The sequence below is a fragment of the Lissotriton vulgaris genome, chromosome 5, assembly GCF_964263255.1.
Source record: "Lissotriton vulgaris chromosome 5, aLisVul1.2, whole genome shotgun sequence".
In the NCBI taxonomy this organism is placed as follows: Eukaryota; Metazoa; Chordata; class Amphibia; order Caudata; family Salamandridae; genus Lissotriton; species Lissotriton vulgaris.
This window is the reverse complement of record NC_141693.1, coordinates 546,440,321-546,454,572: the sequence shown is the minus strand read 5'-3', so window position 1 is coordinate 546,454,572 and position 14,252 is coordinate 546,440,321. Positions and strand designations below refer to the sequence as shown.

The following is a 14,252-nucleotide window of genomic DNA, read 5'->3' as shown; positions in this document are numbered from 1 at the left end:
AATGGAGGTTCTGGTCTTCAACTATGCAGACGACCTCCAACTAATCTTCAACATACAACCTACTAGCTCCTCAGAGTCCAACTTGAAGTTTGTCATGACATACATCAGCAACTGGATGAGTGCTAACCAGCTCAAGCTGAACCCTGAAAAAACGGAGCTCATACTGGCAGGAGGCACCCTCAATGCTTGGAACACCAATTTTTGGCCAACATCTTTGAGCTCCTTGCCTGTCCCGGCACTTAAAGTAAGAAGTCTGGGGATAACAATAAGCAACAACTTATCAATGACTCCTCAGATTAGCTCCTTAGTGTCGACCTGTTTTTTCCTTCTACGGAAAATAAAGAAAATAATATTTAAATATAATAGGATTCCTCTCAAGGGAAGCACCAACTTTGGTCGTTATGGCGCTCATCATTTCCCGACTGGACTATGCCAATTCTCTTTATGCTGGAATTCCGGCTTATCAAGTCCAGTGCTTGCAGCTGATTTAGAATCATGCAGCCAGACTTATTCTCCAACTTCCTGCGCGCCAGCATGTGAAACCAATGCTGAGACAACTCCATTGGCTCCCGGTGAGTCAACGTAGTGCTTTTAAGCTGACCTGCATTGTTCACAAGGCGCTACATGGAGCAGGAGCGATGGCCTCGCTATCGGCCCCATGTCATTAGAAAGTGAGGACGGTTTCTCCCTCTAAGCCTTGGTTTTCCCCAGAATTGAGGATTCTGAAACACACGTGTAAAAGGACTGAGAGGGCTTGGCGGTCCAGCGGTTATTTGCATGAGGATAAAAAGATTCTCAGAGCTAAACAAAAACTCTACTATGGAGCCATCAAAGAGGCAAAAAGCCTCCACTTTGCGCATCGCATTGAAAATGCAAATAATATCTCGAAATTTTTTTTCGCCATAGTGCAGAGTTTTTTGGTCCCTAGCGCGCAGGCGGCTGTGACCCCTGTCTTGGACTCCTGATGTAATACTCTTGCCTCCTTTTTCAGGGACAAAACACTTCGTATCCAGGAGTCCCCTGTGTCGGTCCCTAGGAATACTAGGGTGATTCGTTCTGAGTCTTTATCCAGTATCAACCCTACATCCAGCTTTCCTGAGTTTAATAAGGTCACTCTTGCCGATTTTTTAAAAATTCTCAAGGCCCTTAGATCTGGCTCACCGAACGATCCTTGTGTAGCCAGACTGTTGGCAGATGTAGCGGACACGGTTAATGGAATCTTATGATTAACAAATCATTGTGATATTCATGGGTTCCTAAATCTTGGAACTATGCCCTAATCCTCCCTCTCCTTAAGAAACCTTCTTTGGATCCAGCTACTCCGGAGAACTACAGGCCGATCTCGTTGTTGCCTGGTCTAGCAAAGATTTGCGAGAAGGTGGTCACCGCTCAACTTACTAGATATGTTGAGGGGGCCAACCTCCTCCACCCGGCTCAATCGGGCTTTCGCGCCTCTCACAGCCCCGAATCGGCATTGTTGGAGGTTTCAGAGGCGATTCGTGAGTGTCTGGATGCCGGCGGGAGAGCAGCATTGATTATGCTGGATCTCCCCGCGTCATTCAACACTGTGCCCCATGCCATGCTCCTCAAGCGCCTCAGCGAGATTGGTATCTCGGGCTTGGCCTTGAAATGGATATGTTTGTCTCTGGAAGATCATCAACAGCAGATCTGGCTTCCCCCGTGTGTGTCTGATCCTCTTCCGTTGCTGCCTGGGGTCCCGCAGGGGTCATCAATTAGCCCTCTTCTTTTCAACCTGCGTGCTCTTCATTGGCTTAATGTGGATTCACCCATAAAATTTAAAATGCTAACAATCGTACATAGAGCCCTTTATGGGTTAGGCCCGGTCTACCTGCAGGCCAGAGTGGCCTTTTATAAACCAGGGAGACAATAACGCTCTTCCAATCAGCTTTTACTACAGAATCCCCGTTTCAAGCATCGGCACCTGGGTGGCAATTCTTTTTTGCGCCACGCAGGGTTGGCTTGGAATAACTTGCCTTTCTCTCTGCGAAACATTCAAGATCCTCTGATGTTTAAAAAAAACTCAAAACGTTACTCTTTTAAGTCTGTTCTTATGCTGGTCTACTTTGGATTTCGGAAGCGAGCGATGGGATACTCTTGAGTAGCTAAGCACTTTACAAATGTAACATAACATAACATAACATAAGGAGGACCTGGGTGCAGGTTCTGGAGTGCAGCCCACAGGCGAGGGAAATGACTTGTTTGCTGAATTGGAACTCTCTCCCAGAGTAGAAAGCAGTATGTTCTGAGGAGCTGGCAGAGAGGAAGGATGAAAAAGAGTTTAGGCTGCAGATGGCCAAACTCAATATCAAGGAAAAGATACTAGCCATGGAGGTTGAACAAAAGAAGGCTGAGGCTGAGAGAGCCTGGGCAAGGGAGAAACTGCCCATGGAAGAAAGGAGCTAAGTCTCAGGGAGCTGGGTATCAGAGCCAGACAGGGAGAGTCCAGCAGTAATGGTGGCAGCAATACCACAGAGATCAATGGAGATAAAAAAAGTCCACATTTCTAAAGACCTGGGGCTAGATGTAGGTAATAGCAAATTACCGAATGGTAAATACCGAATTTTACCGATTCGGTATTTACTAATCGGTAATTGCTATGTAGGAAAAAAAATTGGTAAAAATACCGAATCGGTAAGATTCGGTAATTACCGAATACCGAATCAGTATTTGCCATTGATTCCTATGGGCCTTGAAGCCCATAGGATTCAATAGCAAATACCGATTCGGTAATTACCGAATCGGTAAAAATACCGAATTTCCAAGGGGGACAGGGTGTCACTTTGACACCCTGTTGCACCCCTGTTTCTGGCTTGTGTGCCTTGGGACACACATACATGCCCTTAGGGAATGTATGTGTGCCACATAGCTCAGGTGTACATGCACAGATGTGCATGTACACAGAAATTAGTAATTTACCACCCAATAGTATTGGGTGGTAAATAACGAATTTCTAAGGGCCTGTGGCACTGTAAACTGTGCCGCCTACATATTGAATTACAGAATCGGTATATTTACCGATTCGGTATTTTACCGAATCGGTAAATTTACCGAATCGGTAAATATACCGATTCTGTCATTTTCTAGCCCCCTACATTACAATACCCAAATACTGGTCGGTAACGGCCGAAATCGGCCGTTACCGACTGGTATTTGGGCTCCTACATCTGGCCCCTGGTGCCTTGCTTTGTGGTGGAGGATGATATGGACAAGTTGTTCTCAGCCTATGAATTAGCCCTAAGGATGCACAGAGTCTCAGTGGAGTATTGGGGGTCTCTGGAAGTATATACCTGCTGTGGGGAGGGACAACCTGCTCACACTAGAGGTAGGAGACCAGATGAAATATGCCCCCATGAAAGCCATTGTTGCCACCAAGTTTGGATTCACCCCAGAGTAGCACCGCTTGTCGTTTAGGGACAGTCAGAAACTGCCAAAATAGTCTTGGGTGGATTTCCTTAACCGCATCGCTGCGGCGGCTTTTCCCGCTGTGTGCGGCAATTTTGAAAAAGCCGCGTTACATGACTAGCTCAGCTCGTCATCAGCACACGACCGCCGTAGCTGATGACGAGTTGAACTCGTCATCAGCAGCGAAGAGGTTAATCATTCCAGTAAAGCACTGAATGGCTGGGCGTGGGGCAGTAAAGTGAATGATTTAACTGGGTTGTACAATCTTGTTTTGAGAGATCACATGCTTTGTGGAGCTGCATCCGCACGTTGATGACAGCAAGCTCATTGACCCCAGAGAGCTTGCTAAGGAGGCAGACCTCAAGGTCAGCACCAGAGTGTCCAAGAAGGTATCGGGGAGGGGGATCAATAAAAGGGTGGACATTGTCCCTGTCAGAAGAAGGAGGAGGGAGACAAAAATTAAAACAAGGAGTTCTCTAAAAGACCCCAAAACCGATCCACCGGGCAAGATTCCAAATCCCCACCTAAGCAGAAGAACACATTCCCTGATCATAAATCCTCAGGGAAGTTCACCCCCAAGTGATATGAGTGCCATCGGGCTGAGTACTTCAAGGGTGATGCCAAGTGTCCAAAGAGGTACAACCCCCCTCCCCCCCCTATTGTTGGCGGACACCAAGGTTGAAGTGTAGTCCTTGGGGAGGAGATTGCCCCAATTAGAATGGGCGGGGAGTGAAGAGGTTACTCGTTGTCCCTGGGTGATGGAAAGATGGTGCCAAGGGCCCACATGCCTAACAACACTAAGAAGGCAGTGGGTCACCATCAATGGATAGCGGGTTGAGGCTGTGAGAGAAATGGGAGCCAGCATGACAACAGTCATGTGCCATCTGGTGTCTTCAGAGCAAGTAATCCCACATGTATTCCACCAGGTTATATTAGCTTACAACCATGAGAGTCACTAGCCAGTGACTCTGGCTCTCTTTGAACAGGTTCCTTGAGGATATCTGTGAGTCCATCCATGCATATGGACTGTCTGTTGGATAATGACATGGAGCACATCATCTGGTAAGAGGTGAAGCTCTGGTTCCACCTAAAGATGTTGGGGTTGCCTGAGTGGGTGTGCCTGAACACACTTTCCATTGAAGCCAGAGAGGGTAATCAGGAGGACCTGGAGCCTAGAATAATGGCCCATGTACTTGTCAAAAAGAGGAAGCGCAAGTGGTGTGGGAAACCCACTCCAGAAAGTACCCCAATCAGGGATGAGGCTGAACCTGAACGCGACGCCCCAAAACCTCCAAGGGAGGATATTGCCACCTTGGGAAACCTACCTGAACGGGTAAGTTGGCTGAAGGAAGCGGGTCACACCAGAGAGGAGTTCTGTAGAGGGCAGATGGCTTGCTGTCCCCGGAAGACCTATAGTGGCAGTCCGAGGCCCAGGCAGCTGTTACACCTTTGGTGAGCACCTGATTTACGGGGAGAATGGTCGCATGTACAGTGAGCCTAAGATTCTTGAGCCTGGTGCAACTAGTGTGGTGGTAGTCACCCAGCTACAGAACCTTCCTACTGTTACTGGTTCACGATGTTCCCCTTATCAGGTCCTTTACAGCAGGCAAAACCTTTTGGCAGACTTGTCACCCACTTTTACCTGCCCTTGATGAAGGCGACATCAGATGTTTTCTGCAGGTCACGTCCCTCCTGTTAGGCCAACGGGAAGCCAGTAAGGTTCTTCTTCCTGTTGCTGGCCCCCCTTTGAAAGTGTGGGCATCACCATTGTTGAGCCTCTGGGCCCCAAGACAGCCCTAGGCAACAGGTTCATCCTGATCTTAGTGGAGCTTGTCACCCAGTACCCAGAGGCTATACCTCTGAGGACAGTGTCTAGCCCTGCCATTGCCAGGGCACTGAGTCTACCACTGCCATTGCCAGGGCACTGCTGGGGAACGTTACCTGAGTGTGCTTCCCAAGGAGATAGTATCGGTCCGAGGTACCAACTTCATGTCAGAATACATTAAGTCCATGTCGGCAAACGTGGGGTAACCGACAGGTTCTCCACACCCTATCATCTGCATGAACTTGTTGAGCGACTTAATAAGAGCCTCAAAGGCATGATCATGGGTCTGTCAGCGCCCTCGAGGCAGAAGTTGAATGTCTTCTTGCCTTGCCTATTATTTGCTTACATGGAGGTACTGCAAAAGGGGCTTGGATCCACCCCCTTTGAACTTCTGCACGGTCATCCTGTCAGACGGCCTCTCATCTTGGTAAAGGAGGGTTAGGAGTACGCTTCAGAGAAAACCTGTCAGTATGTGGTCAGATACATGCTGGCCCTCCACACCCAGATGAAGTGCTTCTGGAAGAAGATGAAGGAGACTCTGAAAGCTAGCCAGGAGGTTATGAAGCTCTGGTAGCCAGAAGGCAACTCTGGATGAGTTTCAGCCTGGCCAAAAAGTATGGGTGATGGAGCCTGTAGAGTCTCGGGCTCTTCAAGACCAATAGTCTGGGCCCTATGAGATGAAAGAGCACAAGGGGGAGGTCACCTACCTGATGAACTTCAAGACCCCCAGGAGCCACTTGTGGGTCCTGCACATCAATTGCTTCAAACCCCACCTTGAGAGGTCCGCAGTTATCATGGTCCTGGTCACGCATGATGGAATGGCGGATGAGAGCGAACCTCCCCCTGACATCCTTTCTTAAATGGAGCAGGATGGGTCAGTGGAGGGTATCAACCCCTCCCCTACTGACCCTAGAGATATAGAGGGACTGTTACCAAGTGTTGGGGAAGTTTGCCTCTCTCCTCTATAACCCCAGGGCTCACAACAGGGTTACCCATGATATTAACGCTGGGGACAGTATGCCTGTGACGAATAAGATCTACAGGTTATCTTATAAGATGAGAGCAAGCATAAAGGTGGAAGTCTCCAAAATGCTAAAACTGGGGGTAATTGAGCTTTCAAGCAGTCCTTGGTCCAGGTCAGTGATGCTGGCCCCCAATATTGCCCCTCCAGGTACCAACCCCGAACTCTGGTTCTGCGTGGATTTCAGCGGGATCCATGTAGTTACTACGACATCATCCCATCCCCGAGCCAATTAGCTCATTGATCTGATGTCTTGGTACTGGCTGATCACCTTGACTGAGGAGGCCAAAGAGAGGTCTACATTCTATATACCAGAGGCCCACTTCCAGTTTTGCGTGATGCTGTTTGGGTTGAAGAATGCCCCTGACACCCTCTGTAGGTTGGTCAATCAGGTCTTGACAGGGTTGGAGAACTTCAGTTCCGCCTACATAGATGACATTGCAGTCTTGCATTCCAGCTGCGGGGCACACCTATGCCACCTCAGGGAAGTGCTTCAAGCTCTGCAAAAGGCCTGACTGACTACCAAGGCTAGGAAGTGCCAGATAAGGCAGAGTTCCGTGGTCTACCTGGGTTTCAAGTTTGGAGGGGGCAAGGTACAGCCTCTCTAGGCCAAGATTCAAAGCATTCTGGCTTGGGATCCTCGCAAGACCCAGACATAGGTGAAGGCCTTCCTGGGCATAACCTGTACTACAGGAGATTTGTCAATGGTTATGGCACAATTGTTGATCCCTTGACAGATCTGACTTTTAAGATGCAGCCCAAGCAGGTGATCTGGATGGAGGTTTGCTAGAACGATTTTGATACCCAGAAGAAGGCCATGTGCACTGCACCCATGCTCAAGGGCCCTGATGTCTTCCAGAATTTCATCGTGCAGACAGATGCCTCCGAGCATGGCATAGGGGGTGTGGTGTCACTGCTAAATGAAGAGGGCCTAGATCAACTAGTAGCTTTCATCGGCATGAAGTTTCTTCCCAGGGAACAGAGGTGTAGTGTGATAGAATTGAAAGCATTTGTAGTGGTCTGGGCACTAAAGAAGTTAACACAATACCTGTTTGGGGCTCAATTCCAAGTGCAGGCAGAGCACAGAACCCTCTGATGGCTAATGCAGATGAGAGGTGAGAATCCCAAACTGTTGAGTTTGTCATGCTCCCTACAGCGAATGGACTTTACGGTGGAGCTTCGCCCTTGAGCTGATTACACCAATGCTGATTGTCTCTCCAGGTTCTTCTGTCTTAGTCATGAGAACTCCCAGGGTGAGTAGTTCTCTTTGCTTTCAACTAGGGGGGTGTCACATGTTAGACCTTGCATCCTTGGTGTGGTATTCCCACAACTTTTTGCCTTCAATCCTCCTGTTTTTTGCTGACTTCAGGACTCTGCGTACTTTACCACTGCTAACCAAGTCTAAAGTACTTGTGCTCTCTTCCTAACACATGGCAACATTGGCTTCCACCCAGTTAGCACATTTAATTTACTTATAAGTCCAAACTAAAGTGGTATTATCTGTAACCAGGGCCTGTAAGTATAATGCTAACAGTGGGTCTGAAGCATTGATTGTGCCTCCCACTTAAGTAGCCCTTTTAAATATGTCTCAGGTCTGCCATTGCAGCCTTTGTGTGTAGTTGTAAACTGCCATTTCGACCTGGCAAAATAAACTTTCTTAGAGGACTAAACCTTATTTTAAATTCATGTCATCACTAGAATAGACACTTAACAACCCATAGGGCAGGGTGCAGAGTGTTTAAAAGTTGAACATATACCTTTAACTGTTACATGTCCCGGGGATGAAAAACATTTACATTTGTTTTTTACTTCTGAAAGGCTTTCCTCTCCCATGGGACAACATTGGGTTACCTTAGTACATTTAATAAGTTATAACTTTCAATTGAGAGTAGGTAGGACGGTCGAGCTTGGTGTCTAAAGAATTTTTATTTAAAAAAGGTAAAGTAGGATTGTAAGTCACAATTCTGAAAATGCCACTTTTAGAAAGCTAGAAGGTAAAGGTGCCTACAAGGGATTCATTTAACAATTATTGTTCAAATTAATTCTATGTTGGTTTGGGTGACATCTAATGACAACCATCGAAAAAAACTCAAAAGAATGAAAAAAAACGTTTTAAGGAAATACAATTCCAACAGCCAGGTGTATCAAAAAGAGAAATTAATTTTATATTTAAAAAACATTAAAGTAGGGGCACAAAAATAAAAATAATCAAATCAAAAACATACAATGACAACAGAAAACATATATATTAAACATACAAAAACATCCTGATTCTCAATGTACAAAAAAACATCTTCATTAGTTCAAAACAATGGGTGGCACCTGATGTGCTGCTCTGCTTCTAGAAGGACTGCTACTCTGTTGCCCTGCTGCCTGGGTGAGATGGACTGGATCTGCATCTTCAACCCAGGACCACCAGAGAGACTTCAAGGGCTAGTTAGCTTGCCTTCTGACCAGAGCCTCAATGACAGAAAAGGCTCCAATACGCCATCGCGTGATGCACCCTCGATGCAGGACATCTCAATGCTCTGCAACCTGTATTTAAGGCACTTTGTTCAGCTGGCCTATCTTGGTCGCTGTACCCGGCCCTCGCTCCAACCCGATTGGCTTGAACTTGTGACTTTGCCTTGGTCTGATGTGACCAAATAACCCCAATTTGTGATTTATGCAGAGTGGGCCCAGTTTATTGATATGCATACACTTGGAAGCTAGATCCTCCCTCTTAATCGCCATCAAACAGCAAGCTAGGAGAGAGATAATAGCAAGAAGGGAGGCCTACAAGAAGATTGTTAAAGTTTCCAAAAGGGTTTGTGAAGAAGGGAAGTGGGAAGGCCTACTGGATTTAGCTAGAAAGGGCAATCAGCGTACCTTTTGGAACTTAGTTTCAACAGGGAGGCAAGAGGGCTATTGTCCAATCGAGACCAATATTGCCACAGCAGACTGGGTTGATCACTTTTCCAGCCTTTACTCTGAAAAGGGAATGGATATTGATACCCTGCATTTCTTGTGGCACAACAGATTAGTAGATGGGGGCAAAGAGCATATCAGAGAAGGAATCCCATCTATCACAATACTGGAAGTAAGCACTGCAATTAGTAAGCTCATTCCAAACAAAGCCCCTGGGATGGACAAGATCATGGGTGCTCTGTACCTAAGTGAGACCACTGTTTGGAGCCCATATTTGACTTTACTCTTTAATGCCATCGTGTTAGGTGCACCAATTCCCTCAACTTGGGCAGGGCCCGAGATTATACCAATCCATTAGAAAGCTCCCCCCTTGCAGCTGTCCAACTATAGGCCGATCTTCTTAATAGACACCTCACAGAAGCTGTTAAGTAGAATAATACTTGAAAGTTACAGGAATGGATGATTCTAACTCCATTACAGGTGGGCTTCCTGGAGTGTACTAGTACTGTGGACCAGGTCTTTCGACTCCAACCTATATTCTGGAAAACTATGGTTTTGAGAGGTGGCCGGCTCTATGTTTTTTTTGTTGACTTGCGGTCTGCATTCAACCTGGTCCCTAGGCCCACATTCTGACTGAAATGGGCGCACCCAATGAGCTCTTAGCTATCCTAATGAAGCTCTATGAACATAACTATGTCCAGGTCTGTTGTGGCCAACTGGATGAGCTGACAGAACCATTCTGTGTAAACAGAGGGGTAAGACAGGGTTGTGTTTTTGCCCCTACCCTGTTTTTGTCAATGACCTTATGACATATCCCAACCATTGTGATGGTGATGCCCCACATCTGACAGGCATTAGGTTTCCTGCCCTAATGTTTGCCGACGATACATTGCTACTGTCTAAATCACCAATGGAGCTTCAAAAAATCTCAGACTGTTTTGAAAACTTCTGCAGGCAAAGGGGCTTGAGATCAAACCCTAAGCTCAAATGGTCCCCCAAGGAACATGTGCATACCTTTGAATTCCTGGGGCTGGGACTGGCCCTCATAGAGCAGCTAGATTAGTGGTGCCATATTAAAAGTTGTAGGCTTAAACTAGATCAAACCACCGGGGGTTGTCCAAAGCACAACAAGAATCTCACTTTCGCCCAATCTAGCAGTAATTCAAATAAACAAACAGCAGGCCCTAGGAATAGCCTTATATGGGGTGGAGCTTTGGGGCCCTAAGGATATGGCCAAAATGGTAATAGTGGAATATCGATTCTACAAAGGCTGACAGGTTTACCAATGAACACCCCTTTGCTTCCTCTAAGGTTAGATATGGGACTCAAGCACATTTCAGATGGGGCTGGAGTGATAGCAATCTTTTATTGGAGACATATTAAGGCTAACCCTGAGCTCCATTCCTATTGTGAAGGGTTAAAGGAAGTCCTAGACATCCCTGAGTCGGAAAGCATACCCTGGATCAAGCACGTAAGAGAGAAACTGGGTATGATGGGGGTGTGGGAACCTGAGGGATAATCCGCAGGTAGCTGCCTCAACTAACAAATTATTTTTGAAGAGAAACTATGGGCAGTATAAATTGTCTCAATTGCACATTTGGCAAATTAACCAAATACTGTCATTTGAGGAACGACGAATTTAAGCTAGAACAGTTTCTTGATGAGATTGAACGCCCAGCAGCAAGGATTTTATATCTCCAATTTCACCACCAAATGGGCCCAGACTCATGAGACAGTCAGGTTTGCATGGCCCTCCTGTAGTTATAACAATGAATCAGAAGAGCATGTTTTGTTCTTCTGTCCAGCCTACTGGAAAGGAAGGAGAACATGGTTAGCCCCTGTTTGTTGGAATCTAGGAGTCAAGAAATTTGAGAGGACTTTCATATTTCAAAATCAGATTCGAGCCAAAGCCTGTTTTTTGCTGTATCACAGTATTTGTTAATTGTGTGGAGGATTAGGCAAAAGATGAGCCAACAACCAACGCCCTGGCATTCATGAGGCTCTGTGTCCTCCCTAATTTGTTATCAACCCTGTCTCTGCAAATGACTCAATGGACTTTTCAAGTCCACGTAACAGAAATGTTGCCGAGGTTTGACACGGTTCTTCTACAGCTGGTACATGCCAAACAAGAAAGGTCTATTACTGTAAATTCATTGTATACGCTTGATTGTTCCCATTTTAATTCATACAGTATAGTTTGCATCTAAATATGTTTTAATATTTGCATCTGTACTTTTATGGTTCAGCGAGCCGAACTAAAGTTATTGCCTGTCTGCTTTTAATAACTATTCCCACTTAAATCTTTAAATTCCATATCTCTGTTTTTACTGATTATTGTGTCATTCTGGTGTCAATAATTGATTACATTTTCCTCTATTTTTCTAACTTGATGTGGAATTTTTCTTGTGATGTATTTAAACCTTATTGCCGTTTATGTGCTGCATAAATACTGTAAATGTTGTCTCTAATTTAAGCCTGACTTTAATGTGCCAAGCTACCAAAGGGGGAGGCACAGGTTAATTTGGGGTACACTTGTGTTGCACCCTGATAATAATTTTGGTTGCTGCTTGAGCAGGGCTTCACCCCCTTCAACCAGTAACCCAATTTTCTACACCTGTGTACCAATGCATAATGTCTGTAAAATGGCCCCCAATGCATAGTTTGAGTAATACCAGCAGGCCAGTGGTTCAAATGACTACCAGTGAGTAGTAAGTCGGATTTTCATAATTTTTAAATCTGTAATAAGTGCTGTATAGTAGAAATGCCTCTCAAAACAACAGGACACTGCAAGGCTATGTTAGAGGTGTTAAATGATTTTTTCTCTTTAACTAAAGTTTTACTCTATTACTGTAGTCTGAATTATAATTATGCCCCTGATATGGGTCAGTCCCCTTCATGCTGCAAAATGAATTACACAGTGTGAGAAACAAGATAGTGCGTCTGTCATTAGAGTGGATTGCAGATTCCTTAATTTCATTGCTCGTCGAATTCTTCACTGGATATGTAAAGAATAGGTCAGTATGTTTGTCTGATTTGTGGGTGGTTACCTCCGTTCTCTGTGATTCTGGGTGGGCTGGTGCTCCTACACCCTATTATCACAGGGTTTGGAACACTGGGCCTGTTTAATGGAGCAATCATTCTGTCTGGTAAAATCATGAGGCTTTGGCTCCAGTAGCAGACAGGACTCTTTTCCCATTTGTGTACTTGTAGTGCGAAAATGCAATGTTCCTCTAAGCCTATTCATAGGTAACAAGGACCCCCTGAAAATATGGATATGGTAATTCCTAGGTTAGGGATAAACAACTCATGAAATGTAACAACCTAGGCAATTCAGTACTTGGTGCTCATAAATGGAGTGACAAAGGAGAGAAAATTACTAAAAAGAATAAAATTAGTGACACTTTATGCCACTTTACCCCTTTTTCTTCTTATACTTTTTTTAATTGTAATTTTTAACTGTATTGTGATATTATGTAATGCTGATTTTACTATTTTTGCAGTTGATTAATTATACTTGAGAATCAACTTTTTATTAGTGTTTTTTATCTTTCATGTTAATAAAATCAAAGTCGCTAATGTTCCTCTAAGCCAACAGTTAGCTTGTCTTCCCCACCCACCTGCCACTTTCTCCAACCCCACTCCACACAGAGTCTGCAGAATTCACCTCATCAGCACAGGTGGTAAAAGTATGCATTAAACCCCATGGAACTTGGAGTTTTGGTAATTCCCCATTCGAAGGGGATTAATTTGCACTTGAACATTACTTGTGTAGTTTTACTGCACAGTAAAGTACATTTTGTGTGCAGCTTTACCACCCTGCCAGTACCATGAAGCTTGACAGCAGGTTCCTTGAGTCATAAATATCTGTTTCGATTGGCCGGGAGGAAGGTATGGAAGACACTTCAGCATTCCCTACACTTTTGCCCTTCTCATTGTGGTTATAATCAAGCAGACCCTTCCGGATCCAATTAATGTTTCCTTAGGTGCAGTGTTCCAACAAAACTCCCCTTGTCCCTGGTGTTTTTCAGTGTTTATGTGAACCCATTGATGGGTGCTACCCAAAAGTTGCTTCTATTCAGTGCTTTCATTGAACAGGACTCAGAAATTAAATCTAATAATCAGCGCGCTCAGAAGTGGTTGACAGATGGCTGGCTTGCCCTGACCACTGAGAAGAGGGAACCTATTTTACTTTGATCTTTGCATGCTATGGCTAAACTGGAGAATCACGGCTGAGTTAAGGGGACACTGACTTTAGAAATAAGTTACGGGTTTGACAGCACTGGCTACAGAGTTCCTTGTTTGTCCAGCAGTTTTCAGACAATAATTAAAATATGTCCACATAACTCTAGTGATTAATGTTCCTGCTAGACAGAGATCTGAGTTTTTTCTAGTGCTAGTTTTGACTCATTACAAAGTAGTACGGAAAGTTAATATGCCTGCTTCAAAGAACATGTACCAGTCAGAAAGTAGAACTGTATTTTATGTGGATAGCTCAGTGGATTACTGCTTTTGTCACAAAGATCTTTTTGTTACTTGCAGTTCATGGTTTAGGTTAGGTGTTTTTCCCCAGTCTTGCTTTATCCTAATTTTGATCAAAAGGGAGTGTTTGAGTAGAAATACATACTTATAAGTAAGACCAACCTCTACCACTGTGGTACGTTTTAATATCTGAGTTTGTGCTTCTCCTGGCCAAACACTCCTGAAATGTATTGCCTACTGGTATGGATGACGTGATTCCTACAACTTGCAATCCTCACAGACCCTCTTGGTGAGTAGTGCGCTATACAAATTCTTAACTTGAACTTGAACTCTCTGTATAATGTAAGTGTATGATGTGAAGTGCTCTGACACCCCACACTGATATGAGTTGTGCTATAAAGCAAATTAAATGTATGTGAGAAATGGGCTGTTAACAAGTGAGGGGGAACCGTTGGAGGGTGGTAGTAAGTGAATTCATGGAGAAGGAGGTCATGGGGGGGGGGGGGGGGGGCGGGGGGGTTGGTGTGAAAAAAAATGATTATTCAGCCAAGACCCACCAGCGCTAAAGCCGGCCCTAATAGCCAGAGACATTGCTGG

General features: G+C 45.1%; 1 protein-coding gene across 1 annotated transcript in view; it reads right to left on the bottom strand.

Moving 5' to 3' along the window:
* LOC147711210 (rap1 GTPase-GDP dissociation stimulator 1-like) overlaps positions 1-14,252 on the bottom strand; it is a 622,318-nt gene that overhangs the window by 164,939 nt on the left and 443,127 nt on the right. The gene's annotated exons all lie outside the window — the stretch shown is intronic.